At 38.5% G+C, this 26,229-nt stretch overlaps 1 protein-coding gene across 6 annotated transcripts in view; it reads left to right on the top strand.

Moving 5' to 3' along the window:
- The window catches only part of FER (FER tyrosine kinase), a 433,188-nt gene continuing 419,250 nt past the window's right edge, over positions 12,292 to 26,229 (top strand). For 4 of the 6 annotated variants that reach the window (XR_002341846.1, XM_005661571.3, XM_021084609.1 and 1 more), the window contains exon 1: positions 12,292 to 12,646. The gene's annotated coding sequence lies outside the window, so the exon portion shown is untranslated. Of the gene's footprint in view, positions 12,651 to 13,059; positions 13,163 to 26,229 lie in introns of those variants that run through there. The other 2 variants (XM_021084604.1, XM_021084605.1) reach the window with 2 other exon arrangements.

Below are 26,229 nucleotides of genomic sequence, written 5' to 3' on the forward strand. Positions count from 1 at the left end.
CAAAGATTTTCTCCTGCGTTTTCTTCTGAAAGTTTTGTTGTTTTACATTTAGGTCTATGATCTATATTGAATTAGTTTTGTTTTATTTGTTTGTTTGTTTGTTTTGCTTTTTGGGGCCACACCCGCAGCATATGGAGGTCCCCAGGCTAGGGTTCGAATTGGAGCTATGGCTGCTGGCCTATACCACAGCTCACAGCAACGCCGGATCCTTAACCTACTGATCAAGGCCAGGAATCAAAACCGCAACTTCATGGTTGGTGGTCAGATTTGTTTCCACTGCACCACACTGGGAACTCCTGAATTAGTTTTTTTTTTATAAGATGATGATAATGGGTAAAAAATAAGCCACCAGAAAATTTATGCAAGTCAGTATTTGTCCTTTCTCCACTGAATTGTTTTTGTATCTTTGCCAAAAATTAACTGATCATATTCACATGGGTCTATTTCTGGACTCTTTATTCCATTGATCCATATTTTCACTGATGTCTTACCTTTTTGTTTACTATAGCTTTATAATAATTCTTAAGATCAGGTCATAGTAGTCTGTCAGCTTTGTTCTTTCTTTTCAAAACAATAACACTGTTTTTAAAATTGGTAAACGCGGAGTTCCCGTCGTGGCGCAGTGGTTAACGAATCCGACTAGGAACCATGAGGTTGCGGGTTCAGTCCCTGCCCTTGCTCTGTGGGTTGACGATCCGGCGTTGCCGTGAGCTGTGGTGTAGGTTGCAGACGAGGCTCGGATCCTGTGTTGCTGTGCCTCTGGTGTAGGCTGGTGGCTACAGCTCACGGCAACCCCTAGCCTGGGAACCTCCATATGCCGAGGGAGTGGCCCAAGAAATAGCAACAACAACAACAAAAGACAAAAAGACAAAAGACAAAAAATAAATAAATAAATAAATAAAATAAAATAAAATAAAATTGGTAAACGCTTTGAACAGATACTTCAGTAAAGAAGATATATGGATGGCAAATAAGCATATGAAAAGATAATCAACATTAGCCCATAGGGAAATGTAAATTAAAACCACAAGATACCGCTACACGCTTATCTGAATGAGAAAACAAACAACCCCAACAATCTGCCTCCCCATCCTCCAAAAACCACTTGACAATACTAAGTGTTGGTGAAAATGAGGAAAAATTGGAATTGTCATGCTTTATTGGTGGGCATATAAAATGGTGCAGCCACTATCGGAAAGGATTGGCAGTTTCCTACAAATACACATTTACCACAGAGCCAATCTCACTGTGAGGTATTTGCCCAAGTGAAATAAAAATTTATGTTCACACAGTAAAACCTGTGAATGTTTACAATAACTTCATTCATAATTGACAGAAACTGGAAAAAAAACAAATATTCCTCAACTGGGAATGGGAAATGGATAAACAATGACATACTATGTGCTGCAATAAAATGGAAGAAGCTCAGAGTTCCCATTGTGGCCCAGTGGTTAACAAATCCGACCAGGAGCCATGAGGTTGTGGGTTCCATCCCTGGCCTTGCTCAGTGGGTTAAGTATCCCGTGTTGCTGTGGCTGTGGCGTAGGCCAGCGGCTTCAGCTCCAATTAGACCCCTAGCCTGGGAACCTCCATATGCCGGGGGAGCAGCCCTAGAAAAGGCAAAAAGACAAAAAAAATAAAATAAAATAAAATAAAATAAAATGGAGGAAACTCCTAATAATGCAATAATATAGATGAGTCTCAAATGCATTATTCTAAGTGAAGTCAGATTTAAAATGCTATATACTCTACACCTCCAAATATATGAAATTCTGGAAAAGGCAGAACGTAGAGATAAAGAACAGATCGGGATTGTGTGGGCATAGGGTCAGTTACAAAGGGGTGGGTGTGGGTGTGTGTGTGTGTTGGGGCAGGAGAGGTTTCGAATTGTTCTGCATCTTGACAGTAGTGGTGTTTCCTCATGGTATGCAGTGTCAAAACTCATAGAACTGTACACCAAAAAGAGTAAATATTATTGTATAAAAATTAAAAATAGGAGTTCCTGTCTTGGCTCAGTGGTAACGAACCTGACTAGGATCCATGAGGATGCCCATTCGATCCTTGGCTTTGCTCAGTGGGTTAGAATCCGGCATTGCCATGAGCTGTTGTAGGTCACAGACGTCTTGGATCTAGTGTTGCTGTGGCTCTGTTGTAGACTGGCACTTGTAGCTTTGATTTGACTCTTAGCCTGGGAACTTCCATATGCTGTAGGAAGGCATATGGCCCTTAAAAAAATTAAAAGTAAACTATATGTGAAGGTATAAAGTATTCTGTTACTGAAGGGGAATGGAGAAAGGTAATAGTGAGGTGGAAGAGAAGTCTGGATAGTTAAACTGCTTGTAGATTTGTCAAGGCTGAAGTCAAGTTTAAGAAACTAAGTTTATGTCTAAGCTAAAGCATTTGAATGTGGGAACATCAAAATGAAAATGATGGTTAAATGGCTTAATCTGTTGACAATATGTATGTAGAAGCCTAGGGAGGCCGGCAGGTAAACCAATTAAGAATGGATAAGGGCTCCCTTAGGGGTAGAAAAACTTACATCTGAATAGGAATTTATATATTGAAAATTCATTCCTTTATACTGTCCCAATTAATTATCACAAGAACCAGTGAACTTATAATTATTATTTGCATTTAATAGATATAAAAAGGGAGGCTCAGAATGTTTAAGGGATTTACTTAAGTTCGCAGTATTACAATGACAAAGCTAAGACCCAAATCTTAGCAGTTTGATTCTTTCTAATGCTCTTTATTTTCTCACATTTTATTCATTTCCTTCCTAGCATTTTATCAAATCTATAGATAGTCTGTTAATTTGTTTTCTTGCTTCTTGTCAATATCTCCTATTTGACTTCAGGTGAAAAGCCCTGTCTGCATATTCTTGTCATAAACTCAGAGCTTCTCATAGTGTTTGACACACAACAATAAGTATTCAAGAAATATTTATTGAGTGAACAACCATCCAAGTTAGAAAACAAATTATGTTTTGCATTATTCTTTTAAACATGTATGCTCTATGCAATGACAGGGACAGATGTTTATGTTCTTATCTTGTTCTTTATCCCAGAGGTTCTCAAACCTGGCTGTGCAACAGATTTACCAACAGTTTTTTTTTTTTTTTTAATATTTATGTTCATCAAAGCAATGTAAGTGAAAGGATAGCCCAAGATTTATAACATAAAGGAACCACCAGCTCTAAGCACTGTTAGTCTTCAAACTTCCCATCCTCATCCCTACAGTTGAACTTTACCTCTCAATACTGGTATTTAAATACCCTGTCTTTAGTTTTCAGAATTATCAATTATCTGCTGAATTCTACTAGAAAAGAAGATTCAGATTTCTTACATTACTTCCACTCAAGAGTTTCTTTCACTCTATTCCTACTGTGTTGTAGGAATTACAATTTTAACTTTTTTTTTTTTTTTTTTTGTCTTTGTGCCTTTTCTAGGGCCGCTCCAACAGCATATGGAGGTTTCCAGGCTAGAGGTCTAGTCAGAGCTATAGCCACAGGCCTACGCCAGAGCCACAGCAACATGGAATCCGAGCCGAATCTGCAACCTACACCACAGCTCACGGCCACGCCAGATCCTTAACCCACTGAGCAAGGCCAGGGATCGAACCTGCAACCTCATGGTTCCTAGTCAGATTCGTTAACCACTGAGCCATGATGAGAACTCCCAGTTTTAACTTTTTACTGAATCAACAGTCAGTAGGATTATTATGTAATTATTATTATTATGTTTTTTTTTTTAGGGCTGCACCCACAGCATATGAAGATTCCCAGGCTAGGGGTCAAATTGGAGCTGTAGCCACTGGCCTACACCACAGCCACAGCAACACAGGATCTGAGCTGCATCTGTGACCTACACCACAGCTCATGGCAGCCCCAGATCCTTAACGCACTGAGTGAAGCCAGGGATTGAATTCATGGCGTCAAGTTTGTGCCTTAGCATCTCTGTAGTAAAATACAGCAGGTAATCTGTAGTTTTTGTTTTTTATTTTTATTATTATTATTATTTTTTTTTCCTTAAGGACATCAGTTATGGAGATTTCACTGCTCTGTTTTGTTTTGTTTTGTTGTTTTGCTTTTTGTCTTTTTGTCCTTTTAGGGCCACACCCGCAGCCTGTGGAGATTCCCAGGCTAGGAATCTAAACAGAGCTGTAGCCATTGGCCTACGCCACAGCCACAGCAATGCCAGATCTGAGCCGTGTCTTCAACCTACATCACAGCTCACAGCAACACCAGATCCTGAACCCACTGAGCAAGGCCAGAGATCAAACCTGTAACCTCATGGTTCCTAGTCGGATTGTTTCCGCTGCCCCACGACAGGAACTCCCAGTTTTTTAGGCCTCTCATACATTTATTGTCCTTGAAATTTCTTTCACCATTATTCTGGGTATTCCTTTTTCCTTTCTCCAGTGTTGATGCATGTCTTCATTTATCGTTTCCAATCTCTCTTTTTTGGTGGAAAACACTTTCAAGTATCTTCCTAAATAAAGTTTCCAGCAGTTTCCATTGTAGCTCAGCAGTAACAAACCTAACTAGTATCCATAAGTACTAGGGTTTGATTCCTAGCCTTGCTTAGTGGGTTAAGGATCCGGTGTTGCCACAAGCTGTGGTGTAGATTGCGATGAATGAGGTTCGGGTCTGGCATTGCTGTGGTTGTGGTGAAGGCAGCTCCTATTCAGCCACTGGTCTGGAAACTTCCATATGTCGCAGGTGTGGTCCTAAAAAGGTTAAAAAGAAAAAAAAAAGTAAAGTTTCCATAGGAAGAAATCTTTCTGAGATCTTGCTTGTCTGAGAATATTTTTATTATCCTCTTAGACTTGATTGAAGTTTTTTTTTTTTTTTTTTTTTTTTTTTTTTTTTTTTTTTTTTTTTTTTTTTTTTTTTTTTTCGCTCCGCATATGGAGTTCCAGGCTAGGGTTGAGTCGGAGCTGTAGCACCGCTCGCCAGAGCCACAGCACGCGGATCGACCGTCTGCACCCACCCAGCTCACCACGCCGATCGTCACCCCTGACAGGACGAACCGCACTCATGGTTCTAGTTGGATTCGTTAACATGGCCAAGGAATTAAAGTTTTAAATTGTAAATGTTCTTCCTTTGGAGCTAAAGATATTCTGTTTCCTTTCTTCCTTCCATTTTTTTTTTTTTAAATTCATTTTAAGTCCATGCCATAGAATATGGAAGTTTCCAGGCTATGGGTTGAATTGGTACTGTAGTCGCTGCCCTATGCCATGGCCACAGCAACACCAGATCCAAGCCTCCTCTTGGACCTATGCAGCAGCTCACGGCAATGCAGAATCCTTAACCCAAAGAGCAAGGTCAGGGATCATACCTGCATCCTCATGAATACTAGTCCATTTCTTTCTTTTTTTTTTTTTTGTTTTTTTGCCATTTCTAGGGCCGCTCCCACGGCATATGGAGGTTCCCAGGCTGGGGTAGAATCAGAGCTGCAGCCACCGGCCCACGCCAGAGCCACAGCAACACAGGATCCGAGCTGCATCTGCAACCTACACCACAGCTCATGGCAACACCAGATCCTTAACCCACTGAGCAAGGGCAGGGATGGAACCCACAACCTCATGGTTCCTAGTCAGATTCGTTAGCCACTGAGCCATGACAGGAACTCCTAGTCCATTTCTTTATTGTTGAACCACAACAGGAACTCCTATGCTATTTTCTTGTAGTTTTCAGTATCATTGTTGAAAAGCAGAATGCCTTTCTCTATTATCCTGCCTGATCTTTTGCCTGCACTCTGTTTGTTATTCTATTTGAAGCATTTAGGTAATTTTCTTATCTCTGCTGTTCTGATACTTTAGGATTCAGTGCCTTTCTGTGAATCTTTCCATGAATTTTTTAGGCTCTCACTAGAGCCATTTCAATCTTCTTTCAGTGTGTTTCTGGGAAATTGTCTTTTTTTGATAATTCGACCCCTCCCACACCCTCCTCCTTTTCTCTTTTGGAACTCCTATAGATTAGCTCTACAATCCCTGGATTGATACTAAATTTCCTTTTATCTCATATTTTTCAATAGTCTTCTTTTGAGACTTCTCAACTTCTTTTATCATCTACCACTGAATTTGAAAATTTGTTATTTTTTAATTTCTAAAACTTCATTTTTTTCCCTCTGAATATTTATTTTTAAAAATAGCATCCTGTTTTTATCATGGAATTTCTTTCTTAAAGGGTATGGCTCATAGTTCTGAAATATGCTTTAGTTTCGTTAAACTCTTCCCCACCTCCCTCAGTAATTTTTTTTTTCTTTGTTTTGGTGTCTGATTTTCATGACTCTGGGTTTCTTCAAACGTGTGGTGATCCCCAAATGTCCCTTCATATTTAAGAGTGAGAGAAGTTACCTGAATGGCTGGAATTTGTGGATTGGCTGACTTCATTTGTGATGTGATTAGTCAAGGAATCACAATGTTGGAAGACTTCCCCCTCCCTTCCAGTATAGTAAATATATTTTCTCCTTGAGCAAGTCAGTTTCCCTACAAAGTGTTGACTTTAAAAACAACAACAACAAGCCAGCTATTTTAGCAGCGAAATGGGTTTATTTGGGAATAGCAGAGAGTTTCAATTTGGGACAAGCAAACTATGGCGAACCATAGGAAAATCTGGAGAAAAGAGGAGATGGGCTTGCTTTTTAGGGGAATAGAAGAACCTGGGGAGGCTGTGATGGTTCTTCATTGGCCACAGGTAGTGAGGAGCTTGTTGCTGGGTCAGAAGACTGCAAGCTGTGGTGAGGCATACCTGTGTGAGAGCTCCCCCTTCATGGCTTCCAAATTCTACTTTATTATTTATTTTATTTTATTTTTCCTTTTTTGATTTCCCCATGGCATATGGAGTTCCAAGGCTAGGGATCAGATCTGAGCTAGAGTTTCGAGCCACACTGTACCTGTGATGTTGTGAAATCTTTAACCCATTGATGGAGGGCAGGGATTGAACCTGCATCCTTGTGGACACTAGTTGGCTTCGTAACCCACTGAGTTACAATGGTAACTCCCAAGGAATCTGTATTTTTGAAAAGGTTCTCAGGTGATTTTGATGATGCTAGTACATTAACCAATATTTAGAAAATCATTCCAGCACTCTCCCACCACACACATTTGACGGTTATCTTTGAAGGTCCAATGATCCAGGAATAAGGAAATGAGGAAAATGGACAGGTAAATTCTAAGATAAGGGTGACTTGGGAGTTTCCATCATGGCACAGTGGAAACAAATCTGACTAGGAACCATGAGGTTGTGGGTTTGATCCCTGGCCTCACTCAGTGGGTTAAGGATCTGGCATTGCTGTGAGCTGTGGTATAGGTTGCAGACTTGGTTTGGATCCCACATTTCTGTGGCTGGCAGCTGTAGCTCTGGTTAGAACCCTAGCTTGGGAACCTCCACATGCCTTGGGTGTGGCCCTAAAAAAAAAGACAAAAACAAACAAAAAAAGAGGATGACTTAAAGCAGGACAGGCATGGAGGGATTCAGAGTCATTTTGGAGAGGGCTTGTCTTGATTGGGAATGTTGGTGGTAGTATTTCTCAGTGATGAGCAAAAGGTCAGGGAAGCAGGGGAGTCAGTATTTGAGCTCTAGCATGACAGCTAATCTCCTTCTGGGAGGGATGGTAATGAATTGGCATAACTGGGTTTGATGTCTAGTTTGAAGGCAGAATAGAAGTTTTCATCCTCCAACTCTATTTCATCCTTTCTTCTCTCCTTTCCCTCCTTTATTTTTCTTACACAGATTTGTAAAATAAAGAAAGCTACATAGTGATTTTGAAAAATTAAAATTTAGAAAGACAAAAAAAAAAAAAAGTCCTAATGAAAATTCGGGACCTCTAGTAACAGTATTCGTTCAAGAGAACAATTTTAAAAATCAAAGAAATTTATATGCATTGAAAACAGACACTGAACACAAAGATAGGAATGATTTCTGTATTGTATGCCTGATCACTTTCTCCATTTTAGGAGTGGTATGTGCAAGTGGTTAGGTCTGAATTGTGGATTAGAGCACAAAGCAAAGCAGCTGGTGGAAAGGAGGGAAAGAGAAGACGTACAGGTTTAGTAAAAGAGGGAAGGTGGAGGTCCCGTCGTGGCTCAGCGATTAACAAACCCCACTAGCATCCATAAGGACAGTGGTTTGATCCCTGGCCTCGCTCAGTTGCTTAAGGATCTGGCGTGGTGAGCTGTGGTGTAGGTCATAGATGTGGCTCAGATCCCATGTTGCTGTGGCGTAGGCTGAGACTATAGCTCCAATTCTACCCCTAGGCTGGGAACCTCCAGATGTTGCAGGTGCGGCCCTAAAAGACACAAAGACCAAAAAAAAGAAAAAAGAAAAAAAAGAAAAAGAAAAAAGAAAAAGCAAAGAGGGAAGGCTACTGAACTACAGTGGTACATGGCCAAGATTTCTCTTGATGTCTATTATGAGAAATGATTAAATGGAGGTGGTAGGTGGTAGGGTGGGAGAGTGGAGAGCTAAGGGTAAGGAAAGAACTTTTTAAAATAATTAGTTTTACTAATTGCCTAAGGTTTGATGTCCATGTTGTTGTGTTCATTTGTCCAGTAAGTAATGTAATTTGACCAGTCAAAAATTGGTATTTAGGAAAATGGAATATATACTAAAAACTTATCTATAGCTAGGCATCACTATGGCCTTTATAAAGTCATGGTGGTACCTGGTTTAGATTTAAATTTTTTTCTTTTTGTCTTTTGTCTTTTTTTTTGTCTTTTGTCTGCAACCTATACCGTAGCTCAATGCAGTGCTGGATCCTTAACCCACTTAGCAAGGCCGGGGATCAAACCCTCATCCTTGTGGATACTAGTTGGGTTCATTAACCACTGAGCCATGACAGGGACTCCTAGATTTAAATTTTAATGATAGAAGATGAATATCTTATGTCTTATACTAACCACATTAAGGGAGATACATATCCCTCCAGGCCCTTTGGGGTGTCTAGTATTTTATGAATCCTATTGATCATCTAGACAGGAAATTATTTTCCTTTATTCTTCCATAACCTCCCTACATTTATACAACATGAGGAAATTTGCACAGCATACTTGAAATCAAATGAAATAAAATGTTTGTTAAATGTGTTACAATGCAAAGTGATAATTATAACAGAGGGAACATTTTAACCAAATTTGCTATAATTGTTTTTTAGTTTCCAAAATGCAGCACAGATTTTTTTTTTTTTTTTTTTTTTGCTATATTCATTGACTTCAAATCCATTCATTCAGAATTGCATTTCTTAGCAAAATGTTTGGCACACAGCAGGCAGTTTTTAAGTTTGACTGAATAGGTGAGAACTGAAAGAATTGAATAACAGGAAAAACTCTGTTTTCAGAAATTTGAATTCCTTACACACACACACATACACACATACACACACACACACGGAGAATGTATAGCAAGCAGTTCTATTTGTCACTCTAGACTGATTTAAAGCTACTTTCTGCAAATATGTGATAACAAATTCACTGACTACATATTTCCAGATTTAGATTTTCTTTGTATAAAGGTAGAGACATCCTAGGGTTCTTGGAAAAGATATGCTTTGGTGAAGCAATCCCCAAAGTTGTATTTTGGCTTTGTCTAACCATTTAATGCATAAACATTCACTGATTTTATTCATATTGATATATACTACAACATTTAATATTCACAGAAAATTAATTTCTTTTCTATTTTAAGAGGTTTGTTCACATAGGCTGAGTTTGTACAGTCACTACAAAACATATACCAAACATTAACTTTATCATTTCTAATTCTACTAAAATGTATTTGTAGTTTAGTCATGTTATCACCTAATATGAGAACATTTTTGAGAACAAATTAAAAACTAGAAACTGCTGTCTTTACCTTTGTAGTCTTCATATTTTGGGTATAGGTGTTTGGGGCAAATATAATTAAAAACAGACTCTTCTTCCACCACAGAAATTGTTTCCACAAAGGTAGTGGAGAATAAAACACTCTTCTTATTGAATAAGCAGACTAGAATGTGGTACACACGGTGGGAAATCAGCAAAGAGATTGCAAAGGCAATTGCATACAGCCAAACAGACTCAACCCATTACATATGTTTTCAAGATAAACAATAACTAGTCATTAAGTAATAGGCCTTGAAAGCACTGCACACATAATTCATTTTAACTTTATTTGGGGTGAACATCAATGTTAGCTAATTTGCCTTATCCACAGGAAAAACAAACTTCTCATCTTTATGACAGAATGCAATTTTGCAATTTGGACCAATTTGCCCATTGAAGTTAGGCTCCTTCTCTCCTAGAGAACTGGGAGAGAAGGGTGCACGTGCTTCTCTCTCTATCGTTTAATTGAACTATAATTGACATATATTATTACACTAGTTTTAGCTGTACAAGGTAATTCCATAGCTGTAATTCTAAGTTATCACTATAATAATTCAAGTTAACATCAATCACCATATATACTACAATTTTTTTTAAATCTGCTTTTTTGGCAATTTTCAAATACGCAATACAGTATTATTAACTACAGTCATAGTATTATATTTCTATGACATTTATTTTATAACTGGAAGTTTATATTTTTGACCACCGTCACACATTTCACCCACTCCCACTCCCTGCCTCTGGCAGCCACCTATGTTCCTGCATCTATGAGAGTTTTTTTAAATTCCACATATAAGAGCATATGGGATTCGTCTTTCTCTGTTTGACTTATTTCACTTAGCATACTTCCCTCAAAGTCCATCCATGTTGTTGAAATGGCAAGATGTCATTCTTTTTTCATGGCTAAATAATATCCCATCTTTGTATATGTATACCACAACACCCTCTTTATCCACTCATGGATGCTTTTTTTCTTGACTTTTGCATTTCAAAGAGATAGTTTCCAGAGCCTTGAGGGACATTTCTGGGATGTAAAGCTAACAGAATACAAACTGACAGAGACCTATATATCTTCAAAATAATTGATAACACTTAAGAGATGAAAAAGTATTCAACAATTACCAGTTTTCTAAGGCCAATGCTCTAAGAAAGGGAAATGTCTTCTTTTGTCTTCAACAGGGAGAATGAAACTTTTTTTTTAAATTGTCTTTATGTTTTGCTTCTAATTGGTTATTTGTAACCTTTGTAATGTAATCTCAACTGCAGAATAATATAAGAATACAACGTCTTTTAGGCTTAAAAAATACAAATAAACAATTAAAACTTCTATAATACAATGAAAAAAAATTTTCTTTACAGCATGTTTTAGTTTCTTTAGAGTAAACAAAAGTCCTATTTAAAATTTGTTTTTCTAAATGTAGGGCTGTTACCTAGAGTAAAATAAATAACTCTGTTTAGAAAAAATATTCACTTTTCTTTGGCCCCCACTGAATACCCGTTTTGGAAAAGGAGGGTGGAGACAGGATTGACCTTAGAATTTGCTCCAGAGAAAGAATGTGCACCGTACAACACAATGCCTTTAAGAATGGACTACAGAAACACACCCTGGAATAGTGACTAATAACACCTATCACACTGTTACCAATCTCCTAGTTATCTTCGTTTAGTTCGAATTTCTCATTTTCCACTAAATTCTTTTGGTCAAGGACGCTTCAGGAACAACCCTCACTGGAGGAGCAAACCAACTTCGGTTCTTCACACACTCTAGACTCTGGAAGAGTTAGGGACCTACTGCAGGGGTCTACTCACAAGACCTGCCGTAAAGTTTTTAACCGCCTCCATCACAACTGCAACACTGAGTGTCTAACTTTTTTTAAAAAGAGGGTCTCAGGCAATGGGAATTATAGGAACGAGAAAGACAGTTCTCGCCTTTAAGGCACTCCGAGTCCATTGGGGAAGGTGAAAACTAGTTCAAGGGAATCAACGTTACAATAGCTGCAAGTAAGATATACAGAAAGAGCCACAGATTCTGAGGGTGAAAACTGCGTATTTTGGGTATTTTGGGCTGTAGGGTCCGCGCCCATTCCTGGAAATTTCAGCACCCGGGATCGCCAAGCAACCCCCCGGGCACACTTAACATTTTAATCACGCCTCCACCCCCACCCTCCGAATTCCTTTCCGGTTGCCGACCCGCCGGGTAGTCCCTTCCAGGCGGCCCCAGCTTATCACCCCCCGGCCCGGCCGGGAAGTGGCCGCGGCCAGGCGAGACTCCCAAAGTTTCCTGTGACGCTGCTGTCCGCCTTTGGCCGCATCCCGCCCTCACTCCCATCCTGGCAGCGTAGACACCAGCCAGAGAGGAGCGAGCTAAGGGACCAGAACAGCAGAGCCAACAGAAGCACCTCGGGACCCGGGCCGAAGCGGGGAGCGGGCTTAGACAGCAGCCGACGCAACTTCACGCCTCCCTTCGCCACGCCCGCAACCTCTACTCCGCGCGCGCCCACCGGGCTCGGAGCCCGAGTCCCACCCATCTCCGGCCGCGGCCAATCTGCCGCGCCCCGCCTCCTGGGAGGTGGTGGAAGAGGGGTTGGGGGTCGGGAGGCAGCGCCCGCCTTCTGCTGGTGCCCATTGGCTGAGACCTCGAGGGTGCCCAGAGACCGGAGTACAGCGGGATTGGCCGCGGAGGCTCGTGACAGCGGCGCCCATTGGCTCCGGCCGCCCCCGTGACGCGGGGTGGCGACTGGCTCCCGTGTCTGAGGGGCTCCTGCTTGTCAGGTTCTAGGTAGGTGAGTTTCGCGCCACCGGCGACAGGCGCTGTTGCCCGGGGCAACACCGGGGAAGGGGGGGAAGAGTAGGGAAGGCCAGCCGAGAACCGGGGCAATACTCCCTGCCCGCAGGGGGGCGCTTGGGGCTCAGCTCTGGTGCGGCGGCTGCGCCGAGGGCTCTTTCTCCGCCCTCAGCCACCCCCCTCCTGCCCCCGGCTTAGGGGTCTTGCCTCCGTCCTACGCCCGCGGCGGCGCATTCCAGTTTGGGGCTTGGGCCGGGCTGCCCACCCGGCTGGGCGAGGCCCGCTCCTCCCACCCACCCGGGACTAGACGCTGAGGGGGCTGGTGCCGGCGCGAGAGGGCAGAGCGGGCGCGATGGCTCCGCCCCGTCGCCGGGTCTGGGGGCTGCGGGGTTTGGGGCGTTGCAGGGAGGACTGTGGGCACCGCCCATCACGCCTGCACCCCTTTCTCTCGGCGCGCTCACTTCTCACTCGGCGGGCTCTCCGGCTGGGGCGGCCACCTACACCCCCTAGGTATTGCCCCACCCCTTCCTACCGCTGGGGCCCTGCGGTCTCCCTGGACCGGCGCAGTCCGCCCCCAGTTCTTCTCATGTCAGCTTCACCACCCCTTTTATCCTCCACCTTCCATCATATTTCAGTCCTGGCCAGGGGTAACCCTCGAGGGATAGATTAAGTCTGAAGCTAGCGCAACTGAGGCAATTTCTATTCCCTCTTTGCCATTTAGGGTTGAGGAGGTGTTTGGAGTCACCTTCGGGTCAGCTCTCTGCCTTAGTCTACTTTAGGATCAACTTTCTGAAACCCGCTAATTGGGTCGGTGTTGATAGGGTGGTACGTCATTGCACAAATTAACTGTGAAGTTGTTGCTTTTTACTTTTGGGCATTTGTGATTTTGATATATAGTACTGTGCAGTCCAGAGTTTAATAATTTATTAAGGCTGGTACTTTCATTTTCGTTTGCCTTATGGTTAAAAAATCTTAATCTTTTTAATTCATACGAAGCTGCGTGTATTCATAGTACTCATCAATTTGATATAACTTAAAGGTGTAGTGCCATTTTTTCTTTTTCTCAAGATAATTTAAAATGTTTTTAAAAATTCTCAAATGGAGTCACCGATATAAAAATGTAATAGAAAAATCAGTAAGAATAGACCAAAACTATTTTAGTAATTAAGACTAGAAAGTACTTTTCAACCTATGGAATGGGAACGGGAGTTTAAAAAATCTGTTGCAAAGTGTAATTATTTCACTGTGCAGTGTTGTAGTCCTGGTGTATGTAGCTACATGGGCTGTAGGAACACATATTTGTGAAGAGCCACACATTTGTCACTCAATACAAAGGAAGGCTCAGTGTATGTTTTGTGATTCGGGAAATCTTTTCTCTTAGTTCTCTCAAGAAAACTATGCTTTCAGAAGTATTGGAAATGTATTGAGAGTGTATAGGCATACTTGGCAACCCTTTCTCTAGTTTTTTTCATGAAAGACAGTTGGTGAAGATCTGTTTCTCTTACACACTGGTGGTTGGCAGCATTAAATACCTATTATGTAAAATTATATAGGGTCCAGTTAATGCAGCTTCTGCCGTATTTCAAAGGTTGATATCAGTAGTTGAAGAAATGATTCAGGCTTTTGATCGACACATTCTTTTCATCTTAAAGTGTTATGTATGTATAACTCTGGTCTGTGAATGTTTCTCATTTGCAGTTTTTTCCTCCAGTATTTTACTATGAAAAATTTCAAACAATGCAGGAAAGTTGGATTGTGTGCTGAGTACTCACCACTTACACAGCAGTAACATTTTCAAGACGGCTTTTATATGGTATATATATCCTCAGGAACAGAGGAACTGAAATTATCAAGTTTGAAAACCAGTATTATATAAATATATGTGTATCACACCAAAATGTTGTGGATTACTCATTTCTCTTTGTAGATGGAAATAGTGTTTATAAAGACTATACTGATTTAATTACATGAAACTATTATAAAGCAGTCCTGTGAGTAGAAAGTCATCATCTTTTTAAATCAAGGGCTAAATGAATTAATTGCATTTTGGCAATCAGAAAAAAACGAAATCTGATAACTCGTTATACAAATAAAAGTTTTGTCTTAAAATTGGACTTGTGTTAATAGATTATAGTTTTGTACTTGATTTTTTTTTTTTTTTTTTTTTTTGCTTTTTTAAGGCCTCACCCTCGGCATATGGAAATTCCCATGCTATGGGTTGAATTGGAGCTACAGCTGCCAGCCTATACCACAGCTACAGCAATGCCTGATCCATGCCTTATCTATGACTTACACTGCAACTTGCTGTGGAGCTGGATCCTTTACACGCTGAGAGAGGCCAGGGATCGAACCTGTGTTCTCATGGATACTAGTCAGCTTCATTACAGCTGAGACACAATGGGAACTCCTGTACTTGGTTTTTAAATGAGCATCTTTGGAAGACACTGTCAAGGGACTATCATTTATGCTCTGTTTTGGTAACATTAAATTGGATCAATCTTATGTATGTTATTTTGGAATAAGAACATGTTTTTGTAATGGAAAAAGAAAGCTTACAAATGTGCAACTCTTTAGTAGAACTCTTCCATGGAAAACAAAGTAATCTCGAGAGATTTAAGTTAATTTTGATAGGACACAAAACCATCTTGGGTGTTGTTTTATGATGTTGCTAAAAGAATTTTAATACAGAATTTTACCTTATGGTAAAAGAATAAGAAATGGGATAAATTTACACATGTATATTATAATTTTCCCATACTTAAGAAATTCCTGCAGTCTTTTAAAATATTTATTTATATTAGAAAATAGTTCATTTATAGTGTCATGTCAATTTCTACTGTACAGCATAGTGACCCAGTCAATGTTTGTGTGTGTATATATATATATATACACATTTTTTTTCTCATACCATCTTTCATCATGTTCTACCTCAGGACATTGGACATAGTTCCCTGTGCTATACAGTAGGACCCCATTGCTTCTCCATTTCAAATGTAATAGTTTGCACCTATAACCCCAAACTCCCTGTCCCTCCCATTTCCTCCCCTTCCCCTGGTAACCCCAAGTTTGCTCTACCTGTCTGTGATCTGTTTCTGTTTTGTATCTGGGGTTATTTGTGCCATATTTTGGATTCTACATATAAGTGATATGCTCTTTCTGATTTATTCCACTCAGTGTGAGAATCTCTAGTTGCATCCATGTTGCTGCAGATGGCATTATTTTATTCTTTTTTATGGTTGAGTAATATTCCATTGTATATATATACCACAGCTTCTTAATCATTCATCTGTTGATGGACATTTAGGTTGTTTTCATGTCTTGGCTGTTGTGAATAGTGCTGCAATGAACATATGGGTGCATGTATCTTTTCAAATGGAAGTTTTGTCTGGGTATATGCCTGAGAGTGGGATTGCTGGGTCATATGGTAGTTCTATATTTAGTTTTCTGAGGAACCTCCATGCTGTTTTCCATAGTGATTGTACCAATTTACATTCCCACCAACAGTGAAGGAGGGTTCCGTTTTTCTGTACACCCTCTCTAGCATTTGTTATATTTGTAGACTTACTAATGATGGCCCTTCTGACTGGTGTGAGGTGGTACCTCATTGTAGTTTTGATTTGCAGTTCTCTAATAATTAGTGATGTTGAGTATTTTTTCATGTGCCTACTGGCTAACTGTATGTATTGGAGAAATGCCTGTTTAGGTCTTCTGCCTATTTTTTGACTGGGTTGTTTGTTTGTTTTTTGTTGTTGAGTTGTATGCATTGTTTGTATATTTTGGAGATTAAGCCCTTGATGGTTGCATTGTTTGTAAAGATTTTCTCCTATTCTATGGGTTGTCTTTTTTTAATGGTTTCCTTTGCTGTGCACAAGCTTTTGAGTTTAATTTGGTGCCATTGGTTTATTTTTATTTTTTTTTGTCATTATTCTAGCAGGTGGATCAAACAAGACGTTGCTGTGATTTATGTTAAAGAACATTGTGCCTATGTTTTCTTCTAGGAGTTTTATCTAGAAGAAAACATAGGCACAATGTGCCTATGGTATCTGCCCTAACATTTAGGTCTTTAAGGTATTTTGAGTTTATTTTTGTGTATGGTGTTAGAGAGTTTTCTAATATCATTCTTTCACATGTAGTTGTCCAGTTTTCGCAGCACCACTTACTGATGAGACTTTCTTCACTTCTACTCTTCAGTATATGAATCTCGCTTTTCCATTTCATTTTGCCTATCATACTTTTTTCCTTTAATAACCATTTCCTTTTTTTTTTTTTTCTTTTTGCTCTGACATGCAGTGGCTTGTTGTGAGATCTCAGTTCCCAGACCAGGGATTGAACCTGGCCTGCAGTGGTGAAAATACCAGGTCTTAACCACTAGACCACCAGGGAACTCCCAGAAACTAATTTCTTAAATAATAAAATTGAGCTGTGTTTCAGAATTTATACGAATTGCCTCATTGGTATTTTTCCATATCTCATTTGCCTTTGGCATGTTTTCGTATGGTTAATTTATCATGCCAAGCTATTGAAAGATAAAAGAGAACAAGCTGGTCACAGTTTTGGAACTTTGGAAAAAGTAAGATGTTCAGATATTTTTAAATCAAAGCCCAAGTTTTTTCCTCACTGCCTTTCTGCTTTCCTTTTTTCTTCCTCTCTTATTTTTATTATAAAAGTTACAGGCTTTAAAATCAGTGCACAGAGCTATATAGAAAAAAGTTATCAAAAATTCCATAATAGCTAATGTTTTGGAAAATAACTGGAACTTTTGTTTTTTCTGTAAGACTCTAGCAATCATTCCAATTTTATGGTCTTCAATGGAGTGTGTCAACACTTAGATCTAAAGCTTGGAGGTGTTCCTGAACTTAGGACTCAGTTACCCTAAATTAAAAGAGGGATGCAAGATCTGAAGAAAAATGAAAAAGAATCAATAGAAGACAGAGTAGAGTCAGAACAAAAGAATTAGACCTAAGCAATTACTCACTTTTTCTTTTTTCTTGAGCATAAGTATAGTCCCCATAACCATATGAAACTGCTATATGACTGACAAAATATGGATCCTCACAAGTTTTTTCTTTGGAATTCAGACTGTCTTAGTAAGATGAAGTTTACTTAGTGCCTGTCCAGAAAAATTTTCCGATTTTATTTTTGGGGGAATATTTCATATTCAGCTTTTAAAAAGTCAAATGTCATGACTTGGAATGATTTCTTAAATATTCATATATGCTTATCAAACTATGACTAATTTTTAGCCTGTACTTCATCACCACTCATGATAATTATGCTTAATATTGTCTCCTTTTTAAGAAGGTTTTAATTAAAACACTGAAAATTTCAGTGTATGTGTTTATTGCAATTTTTCAGGGTGTAGTAAAAAGAAGATTCATTTATTTTGGAACCAGATAATCTGGATTTAAGTCAGAAATTAGAGTTTCCTTCTGTGGGATCTTGGACAAGTTTCTTAATGTCTTTAAATTATAGCTTCCTCATCTGTAAAATGGGGATCATAAAATTTCCTCATAAATTTGTTAGGAAGAAGAAATCAGACAATCTAGGTAAAATGCCTAATTTAGTAAGTGGTCCACTTTGACATTCAGTTCCTTGCACTGTAGTTATCATTTTATCTCTTTTAGTATTATTGCTTTTATTCTACAATCCTAAAAGTCCCTAGGCTTTAGACTTAGGAAATTAAAATAATATGCATTAGGAGTTCCTGATGTGGCTCAGTGGTAATGAACCTGACTATATCCATAAGGACACAGGCTCAATCCCTGGCCTTGCTCCGTGGGTTAAGGATCCAGTATTGCTGTGAGCTGTGGTATAGGTCACAGATGAGGCTCGGATCCAGCACTGCTGTGGCTGTGGTATAGGCTGGTGGCTACAGCTCTGATTTGACCCTGAGCCTGGGAACTTCCACATGCTGTGGGTGAGGCCCTAAAAAGACAAAAAAAAAAAAAAAAAAAAAAAAAAGTGCATTAAATGAATGACATTTACATTTGTAAAAAATCAAATAATTAGAAATATGTCAGATTAGTTTTTTTTAAAAGTATTTCTTGGGTTACTGTATCTCATCAGTGATAATCAGAAATTTACCTTAAATGATTTTTACCTCAAAATATTTCCAGTTTTTCTGAACTCCAAAATTATTTTTCTTTTACCTTTGATTATCATCTGTTGCTGGATGGTTTCCCTAAATTCCTTTCTTTTCCACCACAACTATTGGCTTAAAAGTGGTACAAAAAAGCAAAATGTTACCTTCTTAGATCTCTAACCAGTGTTCCCACCACTTTAAACTATGTTTACATATTCTGTTTAAAACTTAAACTTCATTTTCAAATGTAATAAATAGTATATAAAACTGTAATAGTATATAAAACTGTTAATTAAATGTGTTCTGTATATAAAATGTAATAGTATATAAAACTGTTAATTAAATGTGTTCTGTCTCCTATTGATATACATATAATTTTTTTTAGACAGCGATATTTTACAAATATCCTTGTTTCAAAATGTGTGTTCTATAAGTATGAGGTTCTAATTCTTAAAAAACACACTTAGAGCTAAAATGCACAGACCTGTCTATTATTGGGTGTTGTGAAGCAAGCACTGAACCGAGTGAAAAATTAGGATTTCAACTAAATAGTCCTTATTGTCTGATCTAGCAGTAAAACAAAGATTTTGTGATCTAAGTCAGTGATTCTCAGAATTTTTTCTCACCCCAAGATATTTACATGTGAGACATATTCTCTGGTTTTCTAGTGTTCCCTCTGTAATTCCATCTTACTCCCTCCCATGCTAGGAAGCATCTTAGAATGCTAGTGATTGAGAAATAACACCATTATAGGGATAACCTTTAATCAGCTCTGATTTATTGAGAAGAGGGAGTCATCAAAAAAAATGTGTATACTAGTAACAAATACTTGAGACACACTAAGGTGTGTGGTGGTCCTATAGTTGAGGCCCAGGTTATTTCTCCATTTTCCTGAAATGAACGCTTCTTCACTTTTTTCTTACCAATCTTGTAATGCTATAGAAGAAAAGATTATTGTACTCATTTTATGCAATTTATAGTGAAGACTCGTGCATTTTTTTTTTTTTTTTTTCTTTTAGGGCCACAGATGCAGTTTATGGAAGTCCTCAGGGTAGGGGTTGAAGTGGAGCTGCAGCTGCCGGCCTGCATCACAGTCGCAGCAACGCCAGATCTGAGCCATGTCTGCAACCTACACCACAGCTTATGGGAAAGCCGGATCTTTAACTCACTGAGTGGGGCCCACATCCTCATGGATACTAGTTGGGTTCATTTCCGCTGAGCCACAATAGGAGCCCTAGACTCTTGGATTTTTAAGTCAGAGTAATTGATGATGAACATTTAAAAATGTTTGAGTAATAGCACTGTGGTCTTTATTATAAATAAAATAACATTATTGTAGAGAAATTGAAGTTAACTTTCCAGTAAAAATTATTTTACTTGCAGAAAAACTATTTCCATGTGGAACAAATGGTTTTAGGAAAAGAGAAAACTCTTAAATAGAATATGTATAATCTAGGAGTTTAGTATATATAAAAACGCTCTTTACATTGACTCAGTCAGAAAAGTTTCTTTAAAATTACATTCCAGAATTCCCTTCATGGCTCAGCAGTTATTGAACCCAACTAGGATCCATGAGGACATGGGTTCGATACCTGGCCTCACTCAGTGGGTAAGGATCCGGCGTTGCCATGAGCTGTGGTGTAGGTTGCAGACGCAGCTTGGATCTGGCGTTGCTTTAGCAGTGGTCTAGGCCGGCAGCTATAGCTCCAATTGGACCCCTGGGAACCTCCATATGCCGTGGGAGCTGCCCTGTAAAGCAAAAAAAAAAAAAAAAAAATGCATTTCTATGAATAAGATTCCTCTTAAAATGGTTCATCCTACATGCAAGTAGTCTGTATACAGTTAGAGGTGAAGATTTAGAAAAACTATGTTCATTAGATCCTTGGCATTAGCAAGGGGTATTTCTTGAAATCTTTGTGGATCTAGGATTTAACTACCTCCACAACTTAAAGTCAGATTTAATTGAAAAGTTGAAGTGACCCCCTCAGACCCTTAATCATCCTATAAAAAGGACTCTAGTCATCAAAGTTGTTAAACAATTTTTTGCCTCTAAATGAAGGGCAGATGGTTTTGCATTACATCATTAGTATACATGCATTTCTTCTTGGCTCTTTTGTCCTGAAGTTTGTAGAACAAAAAGTATTTCTGGCTTAATCACAAAGCCTGCTGCACAGTCACAAAATTGAGTTAGTTCTTAGTCACTGTAATGCTTGTTGCTGTTTCTTGGTAATGTTTGACAGGAGTTGAACACTTCAGGAGTTTGTGTCTTTTTGCTCTCTGAATGTCTTTGGCTTGGGAGGATTTCCTAAGCTTCTCCCTTTAGTTGTTGGAGCTTTTTGTTAATTTCACAGTCTGCAAAGGAAAGTACATTTGACTCTTACACCAATATTCAGTTTTGGTAACAAATGGGCAGTAGCCACCCTAGCAGCCCCATTACCTCTTACTTCATAAGAATGTTTATACTGTGTTCAGACTTTTTCTTGAATTATGTTTTCCTTAGAATCACATGCTTTCTATATACCTTCTATACAGGTTAACCAGCATTTCAGCTTTCACTGATGTTTAGAAACTTTGCTTTAGTAGGCACAAAGGAGACATTTTTAGTCATTAGCTTTTTGTTTGTCTCAGTTTAGAGATGTATAATGGACTTTCTAATGATGCTGATCCAGTCACTGTCACATTTCTTATGCATTTTAAATTTCTCAAATTTACATTTTCTGGCTAAGCCCTATCACTTTATCTGGCCTCTTTACTTTCTCTATACTGAATACATTGGAATACTAGGGTAATTAAAGGGAAATGAACAATGCAGTTGTCTTAGAAAATTTTTAATAATAAATAACTTGGTAGATCATTATCCTGATTATTTATAAATAATTATGTTGGCACATTATAAGAATCTTCATCTGGGTTTATATGCAATAGAACTTTTTACAAAGAAGGAAGCTATGTGTGTGCGTGTATATATATACATATATATATAATATATTTTATAATTTATTTCTGCATTGACCTTTTTTTGTTTGCTTTTAAATGATATTTTTCCATTAGAGCTGGTTTATAGTGTTCTGTCAGTTTTCTACTATACAGCAAAGAGACTGAGTCACACATACATATATACATTCTTCTCATATTATCCTCCACTATGCTCCATCATAAGTGACTAGATATAGTTGCCAGTGCTGTACAGCAGGATCTCATTGCTTGTCCATTCCAAAGGCAATAGTTTGCATCTATTAACCCCAGATTCCCAGTCCTTCCCACTCTCTCCCCCTCCCCCTTGGCAACCACAAGTCTGTTTTCCAAGTCCATGAGTTTCTTTTCTGTGGAAAGCTTCATTTGTGCTATATGTTAGAGTCCAGATATAAGGATATCATATGGTATTTGTCTTTCTCTTTCTGAGTTACTTCACTTAGTGCGAGAGTCTCTATTTCCATCCATGTTGCTACAAATGGCATTATTTGGTTTCTTTTTTTTGTTTGTTTTTAGAGCCACAGTGGTGACATATGGAGGTTCCAAGGCTAGGGGTCCAGTTGGAGCTACAGCTGTCGACCTATGGCACAGCCACAGCAACATCAGATCCAAGCCACATCTGTGACCTACATCATAGCTCATGGCAATGCCAGGTACTTAACCCACTGAGTGAGTCGAGGGATGAACCAAACCTGTAACCTCATGCTTCCAGTCAGATTCGTTTCCACTGTGCCATGACGGGAACTCCAATTTTTTTAAAAATTTTTTCTTATTTTCTTTTTTATGACTAAGTAATAGACCATCCTGTATATGTACTACATCTTTTTACTCATTCATCTGTCGATGGACATTTAGATTGTTTCCATGTCTTGGCTATCGTTGAGTAGTGCTGCAGTGAACATGGTGCATATGTCTTTTTCAAGTAAAGTTTTGTCTGGATATGTGTCCAAGAGTGGGATTGCTGGGTCATATGGTAGCTCTATATTTAGTTTTCTGAGGTACCTCCATACTGTTTTCCATAGTGATTGTACCAATTTACATTCCCACCAACAGTGTAGGAGGGTTCTTTTTTCTCCACGCTCTCTCCAGCATTTGTAATTTGGAGACTTACTAATGATGGCCATTCTGACTGGTGTGAAGTGGTATCTTATGGTAGTTTTGATTTGCATTTCTCTAATCATCAGTGATATTGAGCATTTTTTTATGTGCTTGTTGCCCATCTATATATCTCCTTTGGAGAAATGTTTATTCAGGTCTTTTGCCCATTTTTTAATGGGTTGTTGGGTTTTTTGCTGTTGAGTTGTATAAGTTATTTGTATATTTTAGAGAGTGAGCCCTTGTCAGTTGCATCATTTGAAACTATTTTCTCCCATTTCTGTCTTTTTTTTTTTTTTAATGGTTTCCTCTCTTGTGCAAAAACTTGTCGGTTTGATTAGGTCCCACTGGCTTATTTTTGCTTTTATTTCTGTTGCCTTGGAAGACTGACTGGAGAAAAAATTTGTAAAGTTGATGTCAGAGAATGTTTATCCTATGTTCTCTTTTAGGAGTTTAATGTTGTCTTATCTTATATTTAAGTCTTTCAGCCATTTTGAGTTTATTTTTGTGCATAGTGTGAGGGTGTGTTCCAGTTTCATTGATTTACATGCAGCTGTCTAGTTTTGCCTCCTGCTTGGTTTTTGTTCCTCAGAATTGCTTTGGCAATTCTGGGTCTTTTGTGTTTCCATACAAATTTTTGGATTGTTCTAGTTCTGTGAAAAAAGTCCTGGGTAATTTGGTAGGGATTGCATTGAATCTGTAGATTGTTTTGGGCAGTATGGCCATTTTTATGATATTAATTTTTCCCACCTGGGAGCATGGAATATCTTTCCATTTCTTTGCATCCTGTTTTATTTCCTTGATTTATGTTTTATAGTTCTCAGCATATACCTCCTTGGTCAGGTTTATTCCCAGGTATTTAATTTTTTTTGGGTGTGATCTTAAATGATACTGTATTTTTGTATTCCTTTTCTAATATTTCATTGTAAGTATACAGAAATGACAAATTTCTGAAGGTTAATCTTATATCCTGCTACTTTGCTGAATTTGTTGATCAGTTCAAGCAGTTTTTGGGTTGAGTCCTTTGGGTTTTCTATATGTAGTATTATGTCATCTACATAGAGTGACAATTTTACCTCTTCTCTTCCAATTTGGATACCTTTTATTTCTTTTGTTTCTCTGATTGCTGTGGCTAGGACTTCCAGTACTATATTGAATAACAGTGGTGAGAGTGGGCATCCTTGTCTTATTGCAGATTTTAGTGGGAAGGCTTTCGGCTTTTCTCCATTGAGTATTGTATTTGCTGTGGGTTTGTCTTTAATGGCTTTTATTGAGGTATGTTCCCTGTATACCCACTTTGGTAAGAGTTTTTATCATGAGTGGATGTTGGACTTTGTCAAATGCTTTTTCTGCATCTATTGAGATGATTATGTGGTTTTTGACTTTTCTTTTTGTTAATGTGGTGTATGATGGTGCTTGATTTGCATATGTCAAACCATCCTTGTGAACCTGGGATGAATCCCACTTGGTTGTGGTGTATGATCTTTTTTGATATGTTTTTGGATTCAGTTGGCTAAACTTTTGAGAATTTTTTAGTCTATATTCATGAAAGATATTAGCCTATAATTTTCTTTTTAGGTAGTGTCTTTGGTTTTGGTACTTGGGTGATGGTGGCTTCATAGAATATCTTTGGGAGTGTTCCTTCTTCTTTACCCTTTTGGAAGAGTTTAAGAAGCATAGGTGTAAGTTCCTCTTTGTATGTTTGGTAGAATTCACTTGTGAAGCCATCTGGTCCTGGACTTTTATTTGTAAGGAGTGGTTTTTTTTTTTTTTTTTTTTTTTTGGTCTTTTTGTCTTTTTGCCTTTTCTAGGGCTGATCCCACGGCATATGGAGATTCCCAGGCTAGGGGCCTACACCAGAGCCACAGCAATGTGGGATCTGAGCCACATCTGCAACCTACACCACACCTCACGGCAATGCTGGATCCTTAACCCACTGAGCAAGGCTTGGGATCGAACCCATGACCTCATGGTTCCTAGTCAGATTTGTTAACCACTGTGCCACGACGGGAACTCCTGTAAGGAGTGTTTTATTACATATTCAATTTCATTTCTAGTGATCGGTCTGCTCAGTTGATCTGTTTCTTCTTGATTTGGTTTTGGCAGGCTTTAAGTCTCTCTAAAGTTGTCCATGTATTCTAGGTTTTCAAATTTGTTGGCATGCAGGTGTTCATAGTATTCTCTTATGGTTTTTTTTGTATTTCTACATTATCCATTGTGATTTCTTTTTTTCAATTTCTTATTTTGTTTATTTGGGTTTTTTCTCTCTTCTTCCTGGTGAAATCTGGCCAGAGATTTGATAATTTTGTTTACCTTTTCAAAGAACCAACTCTTGGTTTTATTGATTTTTTTCTATTGTTTTTTTAATCTCTATTTTATTGATTTCCTTTCTGATCTTTATGATTTCCTTCCTTCTGCTGACTTTAGATTTTGTTTATTCTTTTTTCTACCTCATTTAGGTGTGGGTTAATTTGTCGATTTGTGGTTTTTCTTTTTTGAGAATGGCCTGTATTGCTATGAATTTCCCTATAAGCACTGTTTTTGTGGCATCCCATAGATTTTGAATGGTTGTGTCTTCATTATCATTTGTCTTGAGGTATTTTTTAATTTCCTTCTTGATTTCCTCATTGACCCATTGGTTTTTTAGTAGCATGTTGTTCAGTCTCCATGTAGTTAGTTTTTTCTCATTTCTTTTCCTGTGGTTGATTTCTGGTTTCATGCCATTGTGGTCAGAGTAGATACTTGAAATAATTTTTCTACTCTTAAACTTGTTGAGGTTAGTACCCCAGTATATGGTCAATCTTTGAGAATGTTCCATGTACCCTTGAGAAGAATGTATATTCTGATTTTTTTGGGTGTAAGGTCCTGAAAATGTCAATAAAGTCTAACTTTTCTCTTGTGTTATATAGAATCTTTGTTGCCTTACTCATTTTCTGTCTAGAGGATCTGTTTTATCCCCTCCTCAACATTTTAACCTCTAATGAAGAAGCAGCTTCTGTCAGTAAAAGTTTGTGAGTAAATTATGTGGATTCAGATATTGTTATGGGGGAGGGGCATTGACATTTGTTTTGTGCCTGCTAAAAAGTGCTAGGCATTTTTGTACATTTGTTTTGACTTTCATCGCAACCCTATGGATTGGATAGCTTGTATTTTCTTTTTGTGATCCTGAACCAATCTTAGGTCATATGTTTTACTCAAAGAGACATAGCTATAAAGTGATACCTGGGATTGAATTAGGTTTTTTATATGCTAAACCTTAAATAAATAATATGATAAAAGTCTAGATATAGTAAACCATTAGCAGTCCTGGATTTAATAGCAGTTTCAACTACCTGGGAATGACTTCAAAAAATCTAAGTTGAAATATTTGAAGCTTGGCTGAAATGAATTCCTTTTATTGGAAGTAAGCCCCTAAAATATACATGAC

Source organism: Sus scrofa, chromosome 2, assembly GCF_000003025.6.
Source record: "Sus scrofa isolate TJ Tabasco breed Duroc chromosome 2, Sscrofa11.1, whole genome shotgun sequence".
NCBI lineage: Eukaryota > Metazoa > Chordata > Mammalia > Artiodactyla > Suidae > Sus > Sus scrofa.